This window comes from Carettochelys insculpta, chromosome 2 (genome assembly GCF_033958435.1).
Source record: "Carettochelys insculpta isolate YL-2023 chromosome 2, ASM3395843v1, whole genome shotgun sequence".
NCBI lineage: Eukaryota > Metazoa > Chordata > Testudines > Carettochelyidae > Carettochelys > Carettochelys insculpta.
In genome coordinates, this window is record NC_134138.1 from 59,947,647 (window position 1) to 59,975,506 (window position 27,860).

The window sequence follows — 27,860 nt, forward strand, 5'->3', positions numbered from 1 at the left end:
ACAAACTTGACAAATTGAAAAACTGGTCTGAAATCAACAATATGAAAATCAGTAAAGACCGGTGCATAATACTACACTTAGGAAGAAACAAAAATCACATGCACAACTACAAAATAGGGAATAACTAGCTAGTTGGTAGCTCGGCTGAAAAGGATCTGTACATTATAATTTATCACAAGATGAATATGAGTTAGTGTGACTCAGTTGTGAAAAGGGTTTATATCAATCTGAGGTGTATTAAAATTGAATGTTTTATATCAAATATGGAAAGTAATTGTTCTGCTCTACTTGGCACTGGTGAGGTTTCAGATTGAGAACTGTATCCAACTCTGGGCACCAAACTTTATGAAAGTTGTAGACAAACTACAGAGAGTCCAGAAGAAAACAACCAAAATTGTAAAAGGTTTATAAAACTTGACCTCTGATGAAAGGTTAAAGAAACTGTGTTTAGTCTTAAGAATAGAAGACAGGAGGGACTAACTAACAGGTAATTTGTTAAGTGTTGTTACAGTGAGGACAGTGATCAATTGTTCTCCACACCAATGTGAGAGAATTCATAACAAGCTTAATCTTCAATAAGGAAGATTTAGACTATATATTAAGAAAAAAACTTACTAACTGTAAGCATAGTTAAAATATAGCTAATAGGCTTCTAAGGGAGATTGTGGAATCGACATCACTGGAGGATTTTAAGAAAACATCTGTCAAGGATGGTCCAGGTTTATTTGGTCCTTTCTCAGATACTGGAGGTCCTTTCTCTCCTTATATTTCTATGATTCTTTGGCACATAAGATATTAAAATGTGTAACAAACATCCAAAAATGAAATCTCTGTGTTTTGGTTATGGTCCATCACTAGAAGACAGATTATAATAGCTTTTTAATTAATGCTCCTGATTAAAAACCTCTTCACCCTGTGTAAAGTTTTAAATAAGAACAGCCATACTGGGTCAGACCAAAGGCTCATCTAGCCCAGTATCGTGTCTGCCAACAGTGGCCAGTGTCAGGTGCCCCAGAGGGATTGAACTAACAAGGTAACAATCTCTGTCCTATCATCCATCTCCAGCTTCTGACAATCACAGGTGATAGATGCCATTCCTTTAGCCATCCAGGCTAACAGATAACCTGGATAACCTAACCACTCTGAATTTATCTAGCTCTTTACAATACCCTGTTATAGTCCTAGCCTTCACAACCTCCTCTGACAAGGAGTTCCACAGGTTGACTGTGTGCTGGGTGAAGGAGAATTTCCTTTTATTTGTTTTAAACCTGCTGCCCATTAATTTCATTTGGTGTCCCCTAGTTCTTATTTTATCAGAACAAATAAATAATTATTCCTTGTACACTTTCTCCCTACCACTCATAATTTTATATGCCTCTATCATAGTCCCCCTTAGTCTCCTCTTTTCTAAGCTGAAAAGTCTGGTCTCTTTACTTTCTCTTCACATGGGACCCGTTCCAAACCCCTAATCATTTTAGTTGCCATTTTCTGAACTTTTTCTAATGCCAATATATCTTTTTTGAGATGAGGTGACCACATCTGTATGCAGTACTCAAGATGTGGGCGTACCATGATTTTACATAAGGGCAATAAAATATTCTCCATCTTATTCTCTATCCCTTTTTCATGATTCCTAACATCCTGTTTGCTTTTTTGACTGTCACTGCACACTGCATGGATGTTTTCACAGAACTGTCCATGATGATTCCAAAATCTCTTTCCTGATTAGTTGTAGCTAAATTAACCCCCATCATATTGTATGTATAGTTGGGGTTATTTTTTCCAGTGTGCATTGCTTTACATTTATCCACATTAAAATTCATTTGCCATTTTGTTGCCCAGTCACTCAGTTTTGTGAGATCCTTTCGAAGTTCTTGACAGTCCGCTTTGCTCTTAAATATCTTGAGCAGTTTAGTATCTTCTGCAAACTTTGCCATCTCACAGTTTACCCCTTTCTGTAGATCATTTATGAATAAGTTGAATAGGATTTTTTTTTTTTGCTATCAGTTCTGTATACTACTTTTTGGCTTTTCTTATTACATTTTTACACTTTGTCATTGTTTATTATCCTTTCTATTTTCCTCACTCACATACTACGGTGACTCATGCCATACAAGTTCATAGATATATGTGGATGTGACAGATTACAGTACAGCTTTGGTTTCCCACATTTCCCTATCACAATCTTTTGAAAATTTAGTGTGGTGTTGTGCCTTTGGGACTCACACTTTGTCCTTTTCCAGAAAAATGGTGCAAAGGTCTGTCTCTGTACAGAATCTCCTCTCCCCTATTCTGGTCTATCCACACTTCTAGTTATGTAAGGTCTCCCTGAAACCACACAGATGAGGAATGGGACTCCTGCTCCACATGGTATCAGCAGAACAACTACAAGAAGCAGATTCATGCTCAATAAATACCTGTATTAGAAAAGAAGAGGCAACATTAGTTCTGATATTTCCCCACGTTTTTACACTCCCTTTTCAAAACAGAACAAATTATATTATTGTATTTTTAAAATACTAGTTAATGACCTCAGCAAACTGCATTCTCAAAGAAAAGAACACTTGACATCTCAAGTCTGACACTGGAACTGGTACCAAGAAAGAGAACTCAGGAGACTGGGAGATGAGTAGTTGTATGCTGAAGTTAAATAAAACAGTTGTGTTTAAAAAGCCTCTCCCTGACTACAATTCATTTTGTAATATTATCTAGTGACATAATGTCATGTCAGAAGTAAACTGAGATGGCAACTGCTGCTAATTTAAGAAATAATCCTCCAGTAGACTTAGAGAAGGGAATGTTGAAAACTGGATCAGAAGGAAAGGCTGGTCATGTTGGTTTCTGCAGGACATGAAGCAGATAAATGACTGGTAAATCAAAAGGAACCACATTTACAAATCTGAAATGGGCAGAAAGGCACACCTTGCATGGGAATCTACTTAACAAATAAGCCCTGTTGATCATATTTGAACTGTTTAAGGCTTTATGCAGAACACCTAACCCAAAGAAAAGTTTTACATGAGAGGAAGTTGGGTCTCTTAGGTTTAAAAGATAAACAGTTAACTGTGCTGAAGCTCAGAAATTTATGTATTTTCTGATAGAAAGTGCAAGTTAAAGAATAGCATATCAACTGGGTTAAACATCAAAGAAACATAAACCAAAGTAATCTGATTCGATGACAATAGGAGACTAGCACAAGGAAATGGAACTTCAGGGGAACAATTAAAATATGAAGTAATACCTGCCTGGAAACACACAAAGAGATGAAAGGGCAGGCAAATATAGAGATGAGGCACAGGGAAACAAACTGGACTTGGAAGGATAAATTAGAAGTTGCTCTGTGTTTTTTTTATTTTATATTTGCACAGCATGTGGAATAATGGGCTGTTGTTCTATTGGACTTCTGGGCACTACTGTAATACAAATAACAAATAATAAGCTGGGGAAAAGATAGAAGCGGTGGACAAAGTGTAACACCTAGATATGAGAGAGAAAAAGACAGCTGCATAGGGCTGGTAAAATAGAAGAAACTTATGGGTGAAATATTTTCTAAATGTGGGGAAGAATATATGATAAATGAGATTTTTCTGCAGCAGGCCATGACAGAGATCACAGTCTTAGACAGAAACACAAAAGAAGGGTCAAGTTAACCAAAGATAACACTATTTCAAAATGCAGATGTATTTAGATGTGTTCTTTCCAGTGCAAAGAAATAATACTAACCAGTAAAGGCTCTAGCAACCTTAGCTTCCTAAACTTAAAACTCCAAAAAGTACAGTTATCACTAAAACAAACAATATAAACAGTACAGGTCTTGCATCTGCTTGGCCCAGGTCCTGGTTTCTAGCCAACTTTTCACTGTTTCCATGATTGCAAGTAGGAAAATATTGGACACCCTAGATGAAGAGTGGGTGGGAAAGAGAAGCAAACATTTAGGTTATGTTTAAACTTCAGGCTTTTGTCGGAGCCCAGAAGTCTGTCAATAGGAGACTGCCACATCAGGAGATGTCTGAAAATAGTCTTAATATACTTGGTGCAATGAGGAAGAAGGGATGTCTCAGCAGAGGGGGTTTTACTGACATTTGACCTCAGATGCATGGGCCAAATGTCAGACAAGCCTCTCCCAACAAAACTGTTGTGCAATTTGCGTATTTTTTGTCAACAGTTCCTGGCAATCTAGGCATAACCTATGAGTGTGAAAAGTAGCAGGTGGAAGGAAAAAGCAGAATGATCTGTGAGGGGCTGTTTGAGACAGAGAGAGACAACGGGCATGCATGAAATGGGAGAAGGGGAGTGAGTAGGGGGTGAGTTTCAAAAATTTGCACTGTACAGAGAAAAGAAAGACCTGTGAAGCCAGAGGAAGGCTGCACCTACATGATAAGATAAATTCAAATTTAATTCTGTTAGCTCAATTTTACCATGTGACTGTCTTCATTGTAAAGACCATTCTCTTGATTTTGGGTGCACTAGTCTTGAGATTACAAAATCGCAGTCAAGCTCAAATTCAGAAGTTCAATTAAATGTAAGTGTGGAAGCACCACATCTTATAATCAAATTTATTAACCTCCAGAGGTGTCCTGTATGTAACCCACTGCTACTCTCCAGTAACAAGAAGAGCCTGAATTTCCAAGTGGGAGCAGGGAGCCTTTAGCTGTGGGCTCATGTTAGTTTATGACAGCCTGAGAAAGGCTTCTTTCTCTCTAGGCTGTTAGTAGGGTGCATGCATCTATGCATCCAAATAGCCCCTGCAGGGAGTTCATGGCTCTGTCTGTAGACTTGCTATTTTTTTTTGCACTTCTTGGCGCCAGCCCCTGACCCACCATACCGTATGTCAAGAAGGCTGTGCTGGGGGTTGTGCTTGCATAACACACCAAGAAACTTCTCAGCAGTTTACATTTGTGTGCAAACCCCCTTCCCTTCCCCACAGGCACCACGCAGTCTGGGTCTTTCCCAAACTCAGGCACATCACATGGGTAGCCCCCCAACCCAACCCAGTAAAAGGATGTGTCTGCCCTTCAGTGCAGGCAATGCTGCCAGCCATGCGGGAAAGAGAGGGCTTTGAGTGGTAGGTGTATGTAACTGTGTGAGGGGGCTTTCTGGGGGTGTGTGGGTAGAACTGGTCAGAAGAGACATCAACATCACTGAGAAAGGAAGGAAGCAATGCTACAGAGGAATTCCACCTTGCTCTGTTCAGAGAAGGCTGGCTGGGAAGTTCTTTTTTCTCTGGACTAAAGACTATCACTAGACTTGGCAGAATTTCGTTTTTGTATTTTATATATATGATTTTGTCATATAATATCAATGCCTATTTTAAAGCTCTCTTATTTTTATTGATTGAAATTTGGATAATTGTGCAAAGTAATGGGTTTTATAACTTTTTTCTTTCTCATGTATATCAATTTTCAGTGATGGAATCAAACAATAAGGCAATCAGACAATAATTCTTTAATTACAGTAGATATTGCAGTTCAAACAGTAAAATCTTTAGAACTGTGAAAACACAAATTATCTACATCACTTACCAAAAAAAATATAAAAGTAAATATCTTTAAATCAAACCCTAATTAGCTTTCAAGAGACATTTTTCTTGCTTGGTCTATCTGTAAGGTTTGATTATTATTGATGGAAATATTTTTTCATTGGTAAGTGTGCATACAGTGAATGTAATATTTACCAACATTTATTGATAAAATCTAATCTTTCCAAACCTATTTATCCCCTAAATGATTCCTATGTTTTGACGATTTAAGACATCCCTTCCAGGCAGAGACAGAAACATACATACTAACCAGCTAGAGCATTTTCACTGTGAAATTAATACAAAGGAGACATAGTGTTACTTATTTTATTTTATCACTTATTTTTTAAAATTTAAAGCTTCTTACTAGCCTATTTCTCATATATTAGTCATCTTTGAATAAGCAAAGGACATGTGTCCTTGTACTTTGACTTTCTTTTATGATATAAAATTCAAAATAATTTTGTCTTTTTCAGCTGAGCAAGCAATTTTTTAAATTTACTGACTTTAACTAATTTGTGAGTTCAAAACAATGAAGGATACAGATTAATTTCTGTTATGGCGAAAAATCTGTGAAAGTTTCAAAAACTGGTTTCAGAGGTTTAGTCTCTGTCATTTAAAATTGTACCATGATAAAAATCTGACCTACAAGTCGTTGGCACAGATTTATCTTATTTATTATTTCTTAAATATTATTAATCTTTTAATAGAGGCAAAAATATCAAAGCAGGGGTTTTTGCATTTTTAATAGCCTTGAAAACATATCTGATGTTTGTCAACTTGCTTTTTGCAAGGAAAACTGTTTAGTCTAGATGGCTTCATATTCTGAAATACAATTATTTCATACATGTGGTTGGTTGCAGCACCAGTGTCACATGCATTATGGCTGCATCTACCCAGGCAGCCTCTGTCAACAGAAGTCATTGTCGACCGAGAAATCTCGTTAGTACGTCTGTCAACAGATTGCAGCTACACAAACAAGCAGATCGAAAGAGCAGTCTGATCTGTCGACAGAGAGCAGCCACACTGCCCTGCCCTCTCTCAACAGAATGGCTGATTGGAAGGTCTGCAAAGAGGGCTGCCTGGGGGACTGGAAGCCCTCTCTGTCGACAAAAACATCTATACAGGCACTAAGTTGAGAAAACAATGTTGATAGAGGCACTGTTCCTGATCGGGAACAGGAACAGCGCTGCTGACTGAACAGCTGAGTTTTGTCGACAAACGTTCGACAGAGTGCTTTAGCCGTGTAGACACTTGATGAGTTTTGACAACAAAAGGACTGGTCTGTTAACAGAAGCCACCCATGTAGATACAGCCTATGTCTTTGAACTTCAGGGAGAAGGAGTGAGATGGCTGCTGTGCTCATTGTACAGTAGGCGTTGCTGGCTGATGCCCAGCATGGCAGTGCCTACTGGTGGGCTTGCATCTTTACCCTTCTTAGCGATTAGGGCTAATGATCAAATTAGCCCTATTCAGAAAGAGACGTTCTATTTGGACCTCTCGCCTCCTTTGAGTGCCTCTGTCTTGTCGAATATGTGTGTCTGTGCTGCCTTGGACTTCTGTCTTTTTGACTACTCAGCCCTTTGGCTGAATCACACCCCTTTCAGGGTGCACACTTCACAGAGGCCCATCTCAGTACCTTCTGTAGTGTCCCTCTGCTTCCATCTCTCAGTGGGTTTTCCCCACTTGGAGAGAGTGGTGCCTCCAGAGCTTTCTTTCCTGGAATTGGCTCCTTGCCTCTAGCTCAGGGCTTCCTCTCAGTTCCTCTGTTCCACCATCTGTGCAAATGGTGTCTCCAGGGCTTCCCCTGCTGGAGGCAGTGTTTGGGTCATCTCAAGGCCCTTCTAGCCCCAGCCCTCTAACTAGGTCACTCGCCTCCAGTTCCTCCCATCCAGTTCCTCACAGGATGCCAAAATCCAAGTGACGTCCTCCCAGTTACTAATGGAGGCTTGTGGGGCCCAGCCTCACCCTTTACTCTGGGTCCCACCCCAGGGACCCAATAGATAGCAGCTAACTGCTAAGTCCATTTTACAGCTGCTGATTCCCTGGGGCACTACACCATGGGCCTGCAGTGGTCTCAAGCCTCCAATAAGGGGCTTCAGGGCCCAGTTCACCTCATCACAGGACCATTCTTAAAAAAAAAAAAAAAAAAAAAGGTTATCCTATATTACAGGTATGACTCAAGCTGGCCAAAACAAATACATGTACAATTAAATGAAATAGCTTATTATAAATCTCTGGCGTTGCTAAAGAACTCAACACTTACCTACTGATGCCACACTGGAGTAATAGAAATGGAATGAATTTAATAGTGCTAAACACAAGGTCCTGCAATTAGGGACTGACAACAATGTTTTTTCCCAAAAAACATCCCTTTATCATTTGGAAGTGACACAATAGGAGAAACCTAGTATACTGGTTGATCATAGGATGATTCTGAGTCACCAATGTGATGCAGCCATGAAAAATACAGCCCTAGGATGCCTCAGGCGAGGTATTTACAACTGGGACAGGCGCATGTTATAACCATTAGATAAGGCACTGGAGAGACTTCATCTGGAATTCTATGTGCAATCCTGACTCCTGTGTTTCAGAAAGATGACCTGAAACAGGAACATGTTCAAAGAAGGGCTATCAGGATGAACTGAGAAATGAAAAGCTTGAAAAAGCCCTACTCCTAAAGAGAACAGACTACGAGATCTTCACTGGTTTAGCCTAACAAAGTAAAGGCTAAGGGGAGATATGTTCACTTTCTTTAAATGCATCAGATGGATTAACACTAGGGAGAAAGAGGACTGACTTAAGTGAACCACCAATGTAGACACAAGAACAAATCGATACACACCAGCCATCAACCAGTTTAGTCTTGAAATTAGTTGAAGGTTCCTAACCATCAGAGGAGTCAAGTTCTGGAACAGTTCTCCAAGGGGAACAGTGACTGCAAAAAATTAATTGATTTCAAGACTGAGCATGTTAAGTTCACACAGAGAATGGTTTTGATGGAATGGCTGACAATGGCATGTAGCCAATCTGCACCTGCTAGCAGTAAATATCTCAAACAAGTGGTAATGGGACACAACAGAATGGGAAGGCTCTGATTTACTAGAGAATTCTTTCCCCCATGTCTGGCTAGTGGGTCTAGCCCACATACTCTGGATCTAACTGGTCACCATATTTACATGAGGAAGGAACTTTCCACCATGCAAAACTGGGAGAGACCCTGTGGAGTGCATTCATCTTCCTCTGCAGCATGGGGGCATAAGTTACTTGCAGGATTAAACTAGTGTAAACATGGATTCCCTGGAACTTGAGGTTTTAAAAATATTATTTGAGGACTTCTGTAACTCAGCCAACAGTTGCGGGTGTGTTATAGGAAGGGTAGGGTAAGGTTCTGTGGCCTGCAATGTGCAGAAGGTCAGATTAGATGGTTATTATGTCCCTTCTAATCTTTAAGTCTATGAATCTATGAATAGTAATATATGTATGTATTAAGACGTGTCCATCTGTGCATAGTTCAGTAATTTGAATTATTCAGCAATATGTCCCTGATAAACGGTTAAAAGTTGAGTAATCATTTCTCCACCAATATCAGCATATGTGGCACTGTATGCTTGTAGTTCAGTGGCAAACATGTTCTTTCTCTAAGGGTGTGTCTACTCTAGCAAGTACATTTGAAATCCAGATCGAAAGAGCGAGTTCTTTCGAAAGAACCTGTGGAGCATCCACACACATGGCACTCTTTTGAACTTAACTTTGAAAGAACGCCCCCGTTCTTTCGAAGTAGGTCCTCCCTTCCCGGGACGGGAAGAGTGCCCTCCCTCAAAAGATTGTTTCGAAAAACCACAAGTGTAGACGCTCCACAACCCACTCTTTCAAAAGAGCGGGTCCTCCATGGCTGTGATCAGCTGGCAGGCGGCGGCGGCGCTCCCAGGACAAGCAGAGTTCTATGGCTTCAGCGTCGGGCTGCATTCCAGGACATAGACTCCCAGAAGCCCTCAGGCAGGAAGCTGAGCTCATGCAGGCAGCAGGGAGCACAGGCTGCTGCACAGCCGCTCCCTGCCACTACGCTCCATCCAGCCCTGAGCCCCCCTTGGCACCATGGCCAGCACCCCCGACCCCCGCCCACCCTAGAGACCCCCCCCAAAGAAACAGGGGAGCCCTCCCAGGAGGGGAGCCAGCCCCCCCCCAAGTGCCAGGCCCCCTTCTGGACTGATGCCGAGGTGCGGGACCTCCTTGCCCTCTGGGCAGATGAAGACATCCTGCACCAGACAGGCCTCACTGGCCAGGGTCATCCTACCTGGACCCCAGACCAGGTGAGGTCTAAGGTGAAGGAGCTGTGCCAGGGATATTGTAGGGCCCGGGACACAGATGAGCAGTCAGGGGCAGCACCCACCAGCTGCCCCTACTATGAAGACCTGGACCACCTCCATGGGCCCAAGGAGGCAGGACCCCCGGGCATGCTGCTGGACACAATGGTCCTGGCCTCGGAGCAGGAGATGGGGACAGAGGAGGACCGTCCTGGACCCATACCCAGCACCAGGTCCCCACAGAGGGTGGACACCACCACCCACGACGAGGGCTCAAGCGAGGGCTCCCTCATGATCGACATCCCATCCACGCCATCCAGCCAGGGCCCATCAGTCCGTACCTTGCCTGACCTCCTGGAGGGACTCACAGTTAGATGACCCGAACACTAACCACCCCAGGACTGAGAAGGGTGCATCCAGTCTCACCCAGGGTTGCCTCAGCACACCCACATGGCCACCACCCTGGGGCCTGTGGACTCTAGACAGCCACATTTCCTGGGCCTGGATGGGGGACAGACATGTGGCGCTCAGCACCACGTGGGCGGGACAGCACCACAGACCGGTGACTGTGAAGAGACCGGCGGGTTAACGTGGGCAGCCTGTGCCCTTGGCACCCACACAGGGAACCCTGAGACATGGGTATCACAGGCCACCCAGTCGGGGGGGCTCAAGTTTCAGTTCTTGGGACTCATGGCCTCCCCGCCAGCTCTCCCCTTTTGTCTCCACAGCTCCTGTAGCCAGCGACCAGACCAGCCCCACCACCAAGGGTGAGACAGTTCTACCCAGACCCTGAGCTGTCCCTGTGTGGGCCCACCGCTGAGCTATCCACTGGCGCCACCTGAGTGAAGAGGAGGAGACAGGGGAGGCTGCCCACACCACACCACTGCGGGACCTTTCCAGTGTGCTGCGGGAGTGGCTGGAGATGGATTGATGGGCTTGGGACTGGGTGGTGGCCAACATTGACACCCTGACCAAGGCTGTGGCCGGCCACCCGGCCCCAACTGCCACCCCATCACCAGCCACTCCCGCAGCCACCCCCCTCAGTCCCTTCACAGTCTTTCGAAACAGAGCTGTAGTGTAGATGCACCCTGAAAGTTTTACAAAAAGTCACAAGGTAAGAAAGCACTGAATTGTCCCAAAACAAAAAAGCAGTCAAGTAGCACTTTAAAGACTAACAAAAAAATTTTATTAGGTGAGCTTTCGTGGGACAGACCCATATAGCCAATACCATCTCACTGCCTCCACTAGTGGCTTTACATACACTATATATTACACAAGAGTAGAAACAAGATGCAGAGACTCATCAAAAAGTCCCTTTCAGTAGTGCTTCAACTATGGCCATCTGACATGCAGACATGTTTACCCACACTTAGCTCCCCAGTCTAACAATCTGACATCTGAATCATGCCCAGACAGGATCCAAGCACTGTTTTCCTATTCCAGACCTCAAAGTGAAGAGAGTGTCTCTGTTTTCGGCTCCAGGGCTCTCAGGCAGTAACCTAGTCTCCATCACTCTCCCTAGGCTTTCAGACTTTAGTGTCTCCAATAAACAAAGGAGCCTGGATATATTGCCTTAGCTGGGACATAAAAAGATCTCAACATTTTTGGCTAAGTTGCAGAAAGAAAAGGTTTTTATTTCTGAGGAGTTACTCGATTACCACCTTTGTTGTGCTTATTTTCTTTGGGGAAAGTTTTAACATACTCTCCAAGAAAGATATTATAAATTCAAAAACATTCATTCTTAGATGAACTGTGGGTATCAGCTAGGTGCTTATTCCATAGTCCAAGCCTTCCCCATCTGTTGCTTTCATGACCATTTGTTCTGTGACATTAAAACTCAGGTCCTCTGGCCTCATTCCAGTGCCCCAGGTGTTGAGAGATGCTTTCACTAGTTTCATCAATCAGAAAATTGGCCAAAAGTTTGTGAACCTATAGGATAATGTTCTCCCTTAGCAAATACAGAGATTTCTGGTGTTCTGAGTATATGGGACCACTTGCCACCAAATAGATCTCTGTCGCTCAAGGCCATGGCTGCACTAGCAGCCACCTTTCGGAAGGGGCATGGCATTGACCCACTTCGGCAGATGCTAATGAGGTGCTCCCATGAATATGCAGTGCCTCTTTAGCATAATGGCGGCCGCACGTGTTGCGAAAGTGCCGCTTTTGAAACTCATGCCACCCATGGAAACAGAGGCCTTTTGAAAGGACCCCCTGATTTTGAAAGCCCTTTCTTCTAAAAAACAAATAGGAAGAAGGAGCTTTAAAGTCAGGGGAGGAGGGTCCTTTCAAAAGGCCCCTGTCTACATGGGTGGTGTGCATTTGGAAAACAGCACTTCCAAAATGCGTGCAGCTGCCATTATGCTAATGAGGCACTGCATATTCATGGAAGCACCTCATTAGCATCTGCCGAAGTGGCTCATTACCATGCCCCTTCCGAAAGACAGGGGCCAGTGTAGCCATGGCCCAAGAGATTAATTCCTTCCACCATGAAATGCTTGTATGTAAACTGAGGTTGTGTATAGGCTATCTCCAGATAATAATCTCCATCATGTTTGTGGACCAGACATAGCCTGTGAAGGAACACCCTTCGTAATAAGATGACTTGTGATTTTTGGAAGTTTTTTTTCCCTCCAGAGGTTCCCTCTCCTTTTATGGCTGGCTTGTAGTGGTTGTAGCGACAGTTAGGTGCCCAGAAAGTATGGGTAGAATACTTGAAATGGTTGTTGGATCCAATGGTCTTGACATGTACTTTTTGTCCAATCAGATCCCTATCTACTGTTTTTCCCACCACACCTTCATATATGATTGTATATATGGATTAAATTCTAGGAGAAAAGCAATGAGTATTTTGCCTCCTCTTTTTTACTAAATTTTTATCTCTGGATTTCAGTAACCATGTCATCACCCTACACTAGGAACACAGTCAGTGGTTTGTGACTTCTGGATAAACCAGGTAATCCCTGTCTCATCTCAGCATAATCTTTGTTTCATGCAGGTGTTTATGAGGTACCTCTGGGTTTTCTGGGAATTCTTCTTTTCTTTGTCTTCTCAGTCATTTAATTTCTCAATCTGGGAATGTTCTGAGTCTGACAGGTTACTTTCTTCAAATAAATCTGTCCCAATGCTTTCTGTAGTTTGGGAAGATAACCAGTGGTGTTTTCTCTGGAAATCTACTGGAGTTAAAGCTGGATTTGCATGTTCCAAGACTGGAATTTGTTCAGGTATTTTATAGTTTGGGTGGGGGGGTTACAATTTTCCTCTCTCTGTTTTCCAGTGACAGTTATCAGACAAATGGTAGACTGATGCCATAGAAAGTGTATTCATTCTAAGTCATAAAGTGGAGCAAACCCTTTCTGTTTCTGCTGTTCCACAGAGGTAGAACTAGCATAGCATGTAATAGTAAGCCTCCAGTCCATACAGCAATTGGGAAAACAGACACATGACATACATGTTGTACTGTGCTTGCTGTACTATTAGATACTCATTGCAAGGTCAAGCCAAAATGAGGTTATATGGAGAATAAATCCCAGTTTATCTCAGAACTATTTTATTTTGCAACTTTAAAACCAAATTGTTGCAGTCCAGGCTCACCCAGTTTTGGGTTCATTCTCAGACAGTTAGTTTTAATGAATCAAAAGAGAACATAATATACTCCAATGCTATTTAAATAACCAGTTGCATTCATAATTGTCAAAGTTTGACTCAGACTCACAATTTATCAGACCACTCTGTTTTATTAGCAAAGCCGCTTTGCTAATACATTTAGAAGTGAGCCCCCCGAGTGGGGCTTGTGTCTCTTAATTTATACAGTTTTTTGGAGAACAAGTTACAGAGAAGTTACAGACAAAAGAAGAAAAAGATTTTAGTCACCACCCTTCGAGATCCCTGAGACCAGTCAGGTATCTTCAATTACCTGCCACCCTTAACAATCTCCTTTAACAGCTTCCAGTTAACTTAACTAATTGCCCTTCACACCTTCCATTCTGATGCCTGCTTCTTAGACGTGCTGGCTCCATCTTAATTGCTTCTCCATTCAAAAGCTAACTGTCCCTACGTGTGCTCCCTCAGACACTTTGTAACATGTTTTGGCATGTCCCTCTCATATACAATGTATCCAGCATGTCCCCTTATACAACGTTATACTTATACAATGTTATACTTCCACATTATGTTAAAAGCTATTGTGTAAAAGTACCTCTGCTTTTTATTTTCTATATATTGAAAGGTACATTTTCTACAGATTCAACATTAGCAGTTTGTATCAAATTAATATTGTTTATGTGCCATATGTGAGCATTCAAGCACTGCTTTAAATGCATAGAGTTTGCCACAAAAATGAGATTAGCAGTTTCAACACTGCAATATAGCTATATTATAAAATTATTACAGAAATCAATAAGGCTTTCATTTCCAGAACTAATCTGATGGTAAGATCTTATTTATAAAGTTATTAAACAAATGCATTATTCACATTTTGTAATGATTTTCTAGAAAAGGGACTTTTTTAATTATCATATGGAAGTGGTGTAATAAATGAGTGTAATTTTTATTAACAGAAGTTAATTTACATAAAACAAATGCTCATTGAATTATTGAGTATGATAATATCTACATGCCTAGTCCTGTTTGTCATATTTTGTGCCTTTTGGCGACATCAGAATTATAACAGTCTGATTTATGCACTAAATTTAATGCATAATATGACAACATACCGATAGGTATGCCTTATAATGTATAATTTAAACATGATTACTATATATTTCACCCATATTTTTGTGGCTTTACAATGGTTTCTCATGCATTCAGAAATCTCAATTGTAATGCAGGTTGCCAGATATGAATGTCTTTTTGAATTAATGAATATTTTCATAAAAATACTCTGACTATGAATGTTTTAAAAACCTTGTCATAACATTCACCAAACTTACACATGACAGCTAGCATGTGTTACTGCATTTTCATCTTAAATATTTGATGACTGCCTCTTTAAATCCAAGATTCATAACCCAAAGGGTTTCATTTTCTTACAGCACATGTAATTCAAGAGACATTTATTAGTATAGTCCTCATTTTATACATCAACAACGTTTTTTTCAGAAAATCACTAGTTGGAATTCCCCAGTTTTTCAGACTCTTTTATCCAAAGGTTTTAATTGTATGTTTTCTTTGACAATATTTGTATAGAAAACATTTTCCATGCTCCCTATGTCCCCACCTCTACCCCCACTGGAACAAAACGTGGAATTAGGCAATTTACAATAAAGGAGCGACTGAAAATATGAGAAGCAACAACAGCTAGAATCTCCCACACACTGGATTAAATGTCTGTAAACCTTTCCTGGTGCTTTTTAACCTATGGACGTACACAAGGAAACAGTGAAGTACACAATTATAATGTGTATGAATCTTCTATACACAGATGCTCATCTAATGCTGTTAAAATGATTGCTGATGCATAAGATGAAGATTTTGTATTCATTATCATCTGCATTTTAAAAATCCAGCACAAATAATATAATACAATGATAAAATGTTTAGTATTATTTGAGAAAGAAACCAAAAAACTATTGTTGGAGCAATATATTATTAATGTTAGAACTGAAGGTTGTCCACTGACAGGTCACTCTCACTTGACCTTGTATGCACAGAAAGGTAGTTCACCATGGTAACCTTGGTCTTGCGGCTTTCCATACAGTAAATCATTTCAGCCCTCTTCATGTAATTCTTTTATTGGCTGTGCAATTGAAATGTCATGCTTCACGAACAGAGAAGCTAGTAATTTCTTATGGGTGATTAAACCACCTCAGTAATGTATGAGTATGGATGGAACTGTGTGTATTAGTCTTAAGATGTTCTAAGATAAATTTATGGGAGAATACAGATTTTTTCCACATATGCATCCTCATAAATATCAGATATTGTTCTTTTTCAAGTCCACTTCATTAGTAACAATCAAAATGATCTAGCTATTTGGAGCAAATAAATATGTAACATTGTTTTTAAAATTAATGGCTAACTTTTGATTCTCCTGAGAAATCCTGATAGTAAAGCAAATTTTAAAAGGCCAGTTTAGGCCCAAAGCAGAAATTGACATTTTTACTTTAATTATATTAAAAACTAAAGGTAAGGCTTTGCAGAAAATAATCAGACAGTGTATTTGGGGAGGATGAATGGGAGATGAACCCTTTGGGGTTTTGATGGAGTTGGGTTGTGGTGGGGGGGGGGTACTGTTACCCCATTTTAGTATTTGAATTCAATAGGAAAAGTGCTCTAAAGTTGCATGAGCCTCTGCTATGAAACTATGGGAGAAGATTATCGAAAATATCTGTATGGAACAGCTGCAATTTAGAAGGACTTATGGCAGGAAGGGGTATATTTGATGCCTTATTTGCTTTATAAAGCCTGGTGAAGTAGCTCAGGGAAAAGGGAATGCTGCTAGGCAGGATCTTCATGGACTTTGAGATGACATACAATGATGTGCTAAGAGAATTAGTTTAATGGAGTTTGCTACAGAGAGGTGCGACAGAAGGATATGTCCATTTTATGCATGATATTTTTAATGGAGTGATTACTGTAGCCAGAACCAAAATGGGGCTACAGCAGACAGTTCCAATAAATGCTGGCCTGCACTAAGGGACAGGCTGGAGCCCTATTTTGTTTGCAGTGGTGGATATGATAAATGAGCATATATGTGGGAAACTGCCTTGGAAAATGTTATCTGCTGGTGACTTAGTGATGTGTATGCAAGATTAAGACCTTGACAGCCAACTTTTTAACAGTGGTAACACATTTTTGAGCAGGAGGGGTTTAGAGTGCATATTGATAAAACTAAGACTGTGTTACCTGAGGGATATTACAGATAGCTGGCTTAGAAGAGTGAAAGAATTTAAATTCCTACGATCAGTGGTTGCTGACAAAGGTGCCCTCCTGAATGATGTTCCAAACTATATTGGAGGTAGTTTGGCATAAATGATAGGAGATGACTCCAGTTCTCTGTAATAAGAAGATGCCACTAAAGTTACAAGTTAAAGTATATAACACTGTAATTTGGCCCGTCCTAATGTATGAAGTAAGGACTTGGTCAGTCACAAGAAAATAAATCAGTAGCTGTACTGTCATGGAAATGAAGCTACTGATCTGAGTTAACCCAAACTGAAGACAAGATGAGGGAAGCTAGGCTGTGCTAGTCTGGACATCTGCAGAGAAGACCTGAAAGCTATACTGGTAGAAAGGCCCTCATTCATGTGCAAGCATGAGTTCTGAAAGAAGGCTGTAAAATTCAATGACCCTAACAAGGGAAGTGGCAAGAAAGAAGAACTGAATAAATCTGCTTGATGTTGCTTCAGAGAATTAGTCCTGGAAGTTCAATCTGTAATCTCCCTTCGGTAAACCAGTCTTTTTATTTATGTAACAGAGGCCAGAGAAAGAGAGGAATTTGTGATTTATTGTGTTTTCCTCCATAAGATTTCTTGCAAAATAATAGGTGAGTTTTCTTACATGTCTGTAATATAAAGCACATGTTTTAAATGTCCACTTCAGATTCAGACTGTAGTCCTCCTTTTCTTTATGTGTTATCTGTCCCCCTGTCTCTGATTCTCTCAGATTAAATTTGCATAAATTTGATTGATAGACAAACAGACGTGTGTGGGCTTGTATGCATGCATATGTATGTATATGTGTATGCATGTGTGCATGTGAATATATCTTTCAGAATATTTACAAGGGGGTTTTAATACCACTGATTTCATATAGCTCCTTTTAAAAGGTGCTGTATATTTGAAAAAAAAAATCAAGTATTAAATTAACAAATATCTATGCTGAACTTAATTTTTGTTTCAGTTTCCCAAGATTTTGACATTTTCCTTCATAAACAGAAAAATAAAATGAGACATGGTAGTGTTTCCAAAATTATAATTATGCCACAGCCAACCATAAAAATACAGCCATACAATTTAAATTAATCTGAGCCCAGCTATCTAACCTGACTAATTATGACTCCAGCAAGTTCATAACTTCCAATTTGTAAGCAAAGTATGCAAGGAGGGTGAAGAACAAAAATATGGGTGTTGAAAGATTTAAAGAAGGCAGAAAGTCCCATTGTGGTGGTTTTACAAGACCATCCCTGGTTGTCTCCTGAGCGCAGGTCTGCTGTGAGATGGCTTACTGGCGATAATATAACTATGGTAAAGGTAGGCTGACACAACACCCCATTCGAGGAAGGATGACAAAGCTCATGGATGAATGGGATACACATGAATGGGACCCTGTTAAAAAGTTAAATTCCTGAAATTTGCTTTCTCTACCCAGCATACTCAATGCCTTTTTTCTGGTGAACGTGTTGCTGTTGGGACAGAGAGAGAAATAGTACAACTTAAATTAACTTTATGGTCTCATGCTGGAGCCCACTCATCTGGTAGAGGATCTCTTAGTATCCATGGAACCTCCAGTAGCATAAGAAAGTACAAGGAGGTGTTATACAATACTCATCTCCCTCTGGGTTCAAGGTATGTGGTAATTTAAAGCAGCAACTCAAACAACCTCTGGAACTCATTTTATCTTCTTACAGAATGTCATTCCTTCTAAGTAGACAAGAGAGAATCTTGGAAGATTAGGTTTGAAGAGACCTCAAGAGACCATCTAGTCCAACCCCCTACTCAAAGCAGGACCAATCCCAGCTAAATCATCCCAGCCAGTATTTTGTTATGGAACAGTACATTTTATAAACAATGTTGATTTCTTTTTGAACTATTTGTTTTCTGTCACACACTAAGTCAAATGAGTGATATTTGAAAATGGATAATCCAGGTAACTCAGAAGACAATAAACTATAATAGAATACTGTGAAACAAGATGTACAGAAGCCCTTGTTCTCCCATTAACTATCCCACCTAAGCATCCCACCTATAATAAATAAAACAAAACAGCAGTCTTGTAGCACCTTAAAGACTAACAAAATAATTTATTAGGAGACGAGCTTACGTGGGACAGACCCACTTCTGTCCCACAAAAGCTCATCACCTAATAAATTATTTTGTTAGTCTTTAAAGTGCTACATAACTGCTGTTTTGTTCTGTTAGAATTCAGAATAACAGGTCTACCTCTGTTATTATAACAAATACAAAATGAAGTTAAATGCCTGTTCTTTTGTAAGCTAGTGCTTAAAAATACTAGGAATGATAATAAGATTCCAATAACATATTTGTGCTCTCTTCTTGAAAAACTTCGTCTCTGTACCTCAGCCGGAGTCAGCCTGAGACTCCAGAGTATTATCATCACTTGTTAAAATAAGTATTGATAATAAACATTACTTTAGATGAGGAATAGAAAACCATACCTTGACTTTGCTAAAATGGATTTGGAAAAGGATAGCAAGGTCACTAAAATCAGCCTCCTGCCCGCCCAGCCCCCACCAGAACTGAACTGGTTTGTTTAATGCCATAAACTCTCAAGTGATGCAGAACCACTTCCTATTCTCATCAAAAGAGCAACACAGGCACAAATTCTGTCCCTTTGATCATAACAGATGTCAAGACTAAATTCCATGCCAAAGGGCTTTAAGAGGCTTATCTGCATTTTAAGGTTATTATCATGTATTTGCATATTTAATTACACTTATTATTAAGAGAAAGAACTGTTTCCTCTTTGCTCCTCTTACTGCTTGGCCTACTGTCATGAAAACCAATGAGGGAAAAAAAATGTGTAAAAATGAAGAACACAGTAGAGTCATCAAATATGCCAAATCAGATGCTATCAAAACCCTCTTCTGCTCACAAAAATCGTCTTTAAACTTCATTATAATTACTTCTTTACAAGTATAGCTTAAGATATAAGGAAAACATCTGATGCAGTTTGACCTTCGCTCTTCTATGGAGTGCTTAAATGTAATGTGTTGGTCTGAATGACAACTTGCGGTTCCTTAGCGCTCAGTTACTTTCACTGAAATTTAAAAAAATTAATATGCCAGGAACTATATAAGTGATAAATTATTCATCCTTACCACAACAAATAATTACAAAAAAGATAAGGAAATTAAGAAAAGAAAAAAGACAGCTATATCCTTTTAATAATAAGCCTATCCTAGCCCAAGTCTCTTTAAACAGATTTAATTTGCATAACAGCATCAGCAATGCAAATGCATTGGCTACTACATATCAAACAACAGAAAGAATCCATGAGCATGTATAGGCTGTCAAAAAGAAACAAAAATATTCACTACCAGTCTCCACTCAACCTATGAGTAAGGAAGCTTATTAAAGTTCTTCTAAAAAACCATGCCTTACCAGATATTTAAATATTACTCCACATTTCCTTGGTTCAAAGAGAAGTTGTAAATTTCCTTCAGCTTCTGTTGGAAAATAATCTATATTCACACAAATACAACAGACAATTTTCCTGGATGCTTACTAAATGAAAAGTAGACAATGGACCCTGGCCAAAACAGTCGCTATGGCAAGCTGTAAAACTGTATGGGAAACCCAGATTCAGCTCTTAATTCTCATGTTAAGTTAGACTTATTCCAGGATTCGGGCACCTGTAGTCAGAAATAGGCCAAATGTTTTGCATTGGTAAGGATGTTTTGCATTGGTGAGGATGCAGCTATACAGTATCATCTGTTTGTTTGTTTGTTTTTTTGAAGGTGTGTATTGTGTATAAACCAAGTAGACCTTCCCACCAGCCCCCCAAAAGTGTATAAATTAAGTTAGGTACATATCTTAATTTAATTTTCCCAATTACTGTAGACCTGGCCTCAGACTCTGAGTCCCCATGTTTAACTTCAACAGTAAAATGGACAATTTTAAACAATATGTTTCTTCTGAGATGTTGTCAATACTGCTTCACTGAAGAGCTCTATTGAGGTCCAACAGAACATATTATCATTGCATACAGGGTTCTCTCATTGTCTCTCTGCATACTCCAGGCTGTTTCTATACTTACATGACCAATTCCACCCATCACAGTGGACAAGAAACAAATTTCAGACCTAAATTCTGGAGTTTAAAAGGATTAGTTTCACAAAACCAAAAAAAACTATGACACCAAATTTCCTCAGAAAAAAGAATTTAAACAGAAAATCAAGAAGACTAAATGAGAACTTCATACAGAAATTTTACTAGTCACCCGAAAAGCCAAAATTCCATAATTAAGGCAAGAGTGTTTAAAAATAAAAACAACCTTGATTACCAGAGAAATAAAGAGACAAGATATATGAGGTAATATCTTTTATTGGACCGGCTTCTGTTGGTGAGAGAGGGAAGCTTTCAAGCTTACATATAGACCTTCTTCAGACCTGGAAAACATGTTCCAACTTCTATGCACAGTCTCCTTAGGGCTCTATTAGCCTCTTATATGTCAATGGGGAGGCAGATGCCCCATCAGAGGTAAATACCAAATTAAAAAGTAACAGCATAACAAATGGATAATGATAGATTCGAGGTCTGATTGGTCTGAAGGAAGGGTTGGCTATAAGCACTTGCAGCTCTCTAACTCTCCTAGCTGATGTTCCTTTTATCACTTTGTCAAGGCCGTTCCCCTCTCTGTCACTCCAAGTGCAGAAGGTGGGTGCTCACAAGAGACCCTAAAATATCTTGCCTTTATAGGCTTCTGTTTAAAAGCTTCTTAGGTCTGGTACACGATTGGTATATTTTCTACATAAGTTCACACTGTCAACTATTGTTTGAATCTTGAGATCTCCTTGGATTCTTTTGGTAAGAATAGCTCCAACTTACTTTGTAAAGTACATCTCCTATTGTGTATGTTTGTCCATGCTATTTCTGCTACATCTACATGTGGGTTTATTTTGTATGGTGGTTATTCAGTCAAGGGTAAATGGCAATTGAGGAAACAATGCACACAAATAATGTTTATTTGTTACAGTCCCTTTCTTCACTCATTTTTCTCCCCTTCTTGCTTCCTGGTAGTAGCAATCATACTGTTAAGGGATTCTGTTGTAGGTTGGTGGAGGAGGAGGAATACAACACATTCAATTACTGGTAATTTTCCTATGTGAAAATGTTCTTCATGAAAAGAGGCAGATAAATCTTCACACTTCCACATCAACAATGTTTAAGTAGAAGAGAGAAAAAAAGCCCAAACCCTCTACTTTGTGGGTGAAGCTGAAATGGTTTTGACAGATGTGAATGCTTCACATACTCATTTTAATTACCATATAGACTTCTTTAAAATTTTTATTTCAAACAATAAACAGTAAAAAAGAAGCCTCAAAACCAGTAAAAATGGGATTTGGATGAAGCTTACTGAAAAAGAAACTTAAGCTGGGTTTGGCCATTTCTGTTCCACATTTGGTCCTTCTGAGCATTATCTTTGTTACTTAATACTTAATTATAGTTGGGTGAAATCTTTAAAATTAAAATGTCTCATCCCAGTAGATTTGTGGATTTTAGTACAAACTGAAAGAACAATATGTGTTTTTGTTCCTATTCATGCTTACTAGGTTCACTATTAACATACTAAGACTCATATGATACTAAGTTGTGAATTTAAAGCTGATTGCTAACTTTAAGTATTTTTATTTTACTAGCAATTTGTTAAATAATTGGAAGAGGATTTCTATCACCTCTGCAGTAAACAAAACAACTTAAATGTACTCAGAAATCAGAATTCAAGAAGGTCAAATGCCTTGCATAGAAATCCTCATAGTGAAATTTCATGCAGATATATAGCTAGCAGAACACCATGCAAGTAATTTGCAGTCTTAGCTATAGTGAATTCTGAAAAAATCTCATTGCTATATTTGATGTATGAGTATTGTAATGAGACAGTAGTTGTCAGTACAATGAGTTTTAAAAAGATCCATCAATGGCTGTTAACCAGAATAGGTAGGAATGGTGTCCCTAACCTCTGTTTGTCAGAGGTTGGAAATGGATGTCAGGAGTGGGATTGCTTTTGTGATTATGTGTTCCATTGGGGGCATCGGGCATTGGGCTTTGTTGGAAGACAGGATACTGGGCTAGATGGACCTTTCGTCTCATTCAGTATGACCATTCTTATTGTAAAATGATGGATTGGTTAATATCAAAAGAAACCTCTCTGAAAAAAGTTCCTCATGAAAGGAACCCCCAGAAGGAAATATACTCAGACAACCATCTGCTTGTGGAGAAGGGGAGGACATGTCTACTGTCCCTTAGCTAACTTTTTTCACTGTACATCTGCACAAATGAAGGAAGATGCTGACAGAAAAGCTGGAAGAATTCTTGCTGGTGGGAAATATATCTCCTCCAGATGCAGGCAAAAGACACTTTGAATTATAAAAATGAGAAGGTCTACTGCACCTTATAAACTAACAGATTTTTGGAGCATGCATTTGACAAAGTGGGTCTTTACCCATGAAAGCTTATGCTCCAAAAAAATCTGTTAGTCTATAAGGTGCCACAGGACTTCTTGTTGATTTGGCAGATACAAACTAACACAGCTACCCCCCTGATATTTGAATTATAAGAAATATTGAACTGTGGCTTGTCATTAGGAGAAGGATTTTGTAACTGAGGCAGCAGAAATAATCCAATGGGATAAAGGACCCAGTTTAAATTTTAAGGCAGCAAATCCAAGGGCTTATCTGGGGCAAGGTATGAGACTGACTAGGATATATACTGATACTCTGAATCCAGAGAGGTCACACCAGAAAATATTGTCCTCTGGTAGATCATCTCTTTGACAGGGACTACCACCAAACCCAGGGATACCTTGGTTATCTCTCCGTATTTCTCCTTCTTCTTTTTTTTTAAATCTTTCAAACTCCCTTTTCTTGATCTCCCTCCCCTCCAGAAAACCTGGAGGTGATGGAAAGTGATGGGACATAGTTAAGTAAAGAGTAGGTGCATCAGGTAGACCATTACAGCATGGGATCTAGTCTTCCATTTCAGAAGAAAAAAAGACAGAAGGAAGTGAATGGACAAAAGTTTATACTGACATGCCTCTTTACTGGTAACTGGCTCTACTCTGCCTTCTGTAAGAAATCCTAAGGAAGGGTGAGGGAGAGAGAAGAGGGAATTGCACTTACAACAATAATTAAATTAAACCTAATCAAACCATTTTATTATTTTCTGCTGAAGGCCAATATACTTAGTGTCTTCTTCCATGCATAATAAATTACATTAGCTCTAGGCATTTTTATAATGTTGATTTATTAAAGATGTTCATATGTTCAGTGACATTGCTTGTACTATTCAGGTAAATGGCACAGGTTAAGTTTTGCTTGTTTATGTACTTTTGAAAGAAAAAACTACAGCTTTTTCATCTGCTTTGTTATTAAAAAGAAGAAAAAGTCACACATGTGATCCACTAAAAGTCTCTTTCACATAAGACTTTTTTCAGGTCATCCAGAATGCAGTGAATCATATTATCCTTGGCTGAAAGTTGTGACTTCATATACTCAACAAAAGTCCGTCTTATTTCATCTCATTTTTGACTACCCACAAAAGAACTCAATTTACGGTTGGCACTGAATTCCATGTCTGAAGTCATAAAATTACCAACAATAACCACAATTTTAGAAGACTCATAAATTAACTGAGCAGCGTAGCCATATCAGATGCACTTTGAATGTAATATTCCAGTACTTTATTACATAATTAAGTTGCACAAATTATAACATTTAAATAATGTCATGGATATAGTATCTAAGTACTAGTTACAAAAAACTATTTAACATACATATTATTTAACTAACCATATTTTTATTTTGAAAATAATTTACATATAAACAAAGTAAATGAAGAGAAAATATTTTTCCATTGACCCCCCCCCCACAGAAATTATAAACTTACTACATCATAGCCCCATAAATGAAATACACTGGATAACCTGATCTGTATATCAATTAAGGACCATGCAAGTAAGATAAAGGGTCACCGATATGCTCACATCTCAGTTATCATACCTAGAAATTCTTCCTTAAAAAACAAACAAACAAACAAACATGCTGACAAGAACTACTGAAACTCTACCTGTACCCTAAAACCCTATGCTGTGACCAACTATGATAATCTTATCCACTGTTTGGCAGTTTCACCAACTACACAGACACAGCAAAATGTATCCAGAAAGAGCCTTGGGGTAAAATTTTCACAAACATCTAAGTAACAGACTTCTAAATTCTATTTTCAAAAGTTACTGAGGCATTAAAATGCCCATGCCTCCCTGCAGAATGGATTTAGATGCTTAACTCTGTGAGAGGGTGGGGCTTAGGGTACACATCTGTCATCCTCATCTCTCATTAGCTGGCTGTTCTGAATCACACTCACAGGAGCCTGACTTCTACATTCGTTGCGTAGGAATCTTAGGAGGCACCACCTAACTCAAGCTTTGTGCATGCTATATTTGCTGACATGTTTTTCCAGGACCCTGAAAGTTAGCCACTGCAATCTGAACACTGCCATGCTTAAGTCCCTGTGTGGATCCAGGCCTTATTTGCTTAGGTCTGTTTGGGGATCTAGCCCTGCCTCTTTACGTACCTAGACTTAAATTTAGGTCCTCAAAATCCCCCCACTCAGTTCCTAACTTTCCACTCATACAAGCTGTGTCTACACGTGCACGCTACTTCGAAGTAGCAGCACTAACTTCGACATAGCGCCCGTTGCGGCTACATGCGTCGGGCGCTATTTCGAAGTTAACTTCGACGTTAGGCGGCGAGACGTCAAAGTCGCTAACCTCATGAGGGGATCGGAATAGCGCCCTACTTCGACGTTGAACGTCGAAGTAGGGACCGTGTAGACGATCCGCGTCCCGCAACGTCGAAATTGCCGGGTCCTCCATGGTGGCCATCAGCTGTGGGGTTGAGAGATGCTCTCTCTCCAGCCCCTGCGGGGCTCTATGGTCACCGTGGGCAGCAGCCCTTAGCCCAGGGCTTCTGGCTGCTGCTGCAGCAGCTGGGGATCCATGCTGCATGCACAGGGTCTGCAACCAGTTGTCGGCTCTGTGTATCTTGTGTTGTTTAGTGCAACTGTGTCTGGGAGGGGCCCTTTAAGGGAGCGGCTTGCTGTTGAGTCCGCCCTGTGACCCTGCCTGCAGCTGTGCCTGGCACCCTTATTTCGATGTGTGCTACTTTGGCGTGAAGACGTACCCTCGCAGCGCCTATTTCAATGTGGTGCCGCGCAACGTCGAAGTTGAACATCGACGTTGCCAGCCCTGGAGGATGTGTAGACGTTATTCATCGAAATAGCCTATTTCGATGTTGGCTTCACGTGTAGACGTAGCCACAGTCAATTAAACATCTACAAATTTCCATGTGCACATCTATCAGAGTCCAAATCAGTGGTGCAAGCAAAATAAGAACATAAGAATGGCCATACTGGGTCAGACCAAAGGTCCATCCAGCCCAGTATCCCATCTGCTGACAGTGGCCAATGCCAGCTGCCCCAGAGAAGGAGAACAGAAGACAATGATCAAGTGATTTATCTTCTGCCATCCATCTCCTGCCCTTGTACTGAAGGCTAGGGCACCATACTTTACCCCTGGCTAATAGCCGTTTATGGACCTAACCTGCAAAAATTTATCGAGCTCTTTTTTAAACCCTAATAGAGTCCTGGCCTTCACAGCCTCCTCTGGCAAGGAGTTCCACAGGTTGACTGTGCGCTGTGTGAAGAAAAATTTCCTTTTATTAGTTTTGAACCTACTACCCATCAATTTCATTTGGTGTCCCCTAGTTCTTGCATTATGGGAAAAGGTAAGTAATTTTTCTATAGTCACTTTCTCCACACCATTCATAATTTTATATACCTCTATCATATTGCCCCTCAATCGCCTCTTTTCCAGACTGAAAAGTCCCAGTATCTCTAGCCTCTCCCCATATGGGACCCGTTCCAAACCCCTAATCATCTTGGTCACCCTTTTCTGAACCTTTTCTAATGCCAATATATCTTTTTTGAGGTGAGGAGACCACATCTGCACGCAGTACTCAAGATGTGGGCGTACCATAGTTTTATATAGGGGAAGTATGATATCTTTTGTCTTATTATCTATCCCTTTTTTAATAATTCCTAACATCCTATTTGCTTTACTAACTGCCGCTGCACACTGCGTGGATGTCTTCAGAGAACTATCCACTATAACTCCAAGATCCCTTTCCTGATCTGTCGTAGCTAAATTTGACCCCATCATGTTGTACATGTAATTTGGGTTATTTTTCCAATGTACATTACCTTACACTTACCCACATTAAATTTCATTTGCCATTTTGCTGCCCAATCACTCAGTTTGCTGAGATCTTTTTGTAGTTCTTCACAATCCCTTTTGGTTTTGACTGTCCTGAACAACTTGGTGTCATCTGCAAACTTTGCCACCTCACTGCTTACCTCATTTTCTAGATCATTGATGAACAAGTTGAACATGATCGGTCCCAGGACTGACCCCTGGGGAACACCACTAGTTACCTCCCTCCATTGTGAAAATTTACCATTTATTCCAACTCTTTGTTTTCTGTCTTTTAACCAATTTCCGATCCATGAAAGGATCTTTCCTCCTATCCCATGACCGCCTAATTTACATAAAAGCCTTTGGTGTGGGACTGTGTCAAAGGCTTTCTGGAAATCTAGGTATATTATGTCCACTGGGTGCCCCTTGTCCGCATGTTTATTAACCCCTTCAAAGAATTCTAATAGATTAGTTAGACACGACTTCCCTCTGCAGAAATCATGCTGACTTTTGCCCAACAATTCGTGCTCTTCTACATGCCTTGCAATTTTATTCTTTACTATTGTTTCTACTAATTTGCCTGGTACGGATGTTAGACTTATCGGTCTATAATTGCCAGGGTTTCCTCTGGAGCCTTTTTTAAATATTGGCGTTATATTGGCCGTCTTCCAGTCATTGGGTACCGAAGCGGATTTAAAGGATAGGTTACAAACCACTGTTAATAACTCCGCAATTTCGCATTTGAGTTCTTTCAGAACCCTTGGGTGAATACCGTCTGGTCCTGGAGACTTGTTACTATTCAGCTTATCAATTAACTCCAAAACCTCCTCTAACGTCACTTCAATCTGGGAGAGTTCCTCAGATTTGTCACCTAAAAAGACTGGCTC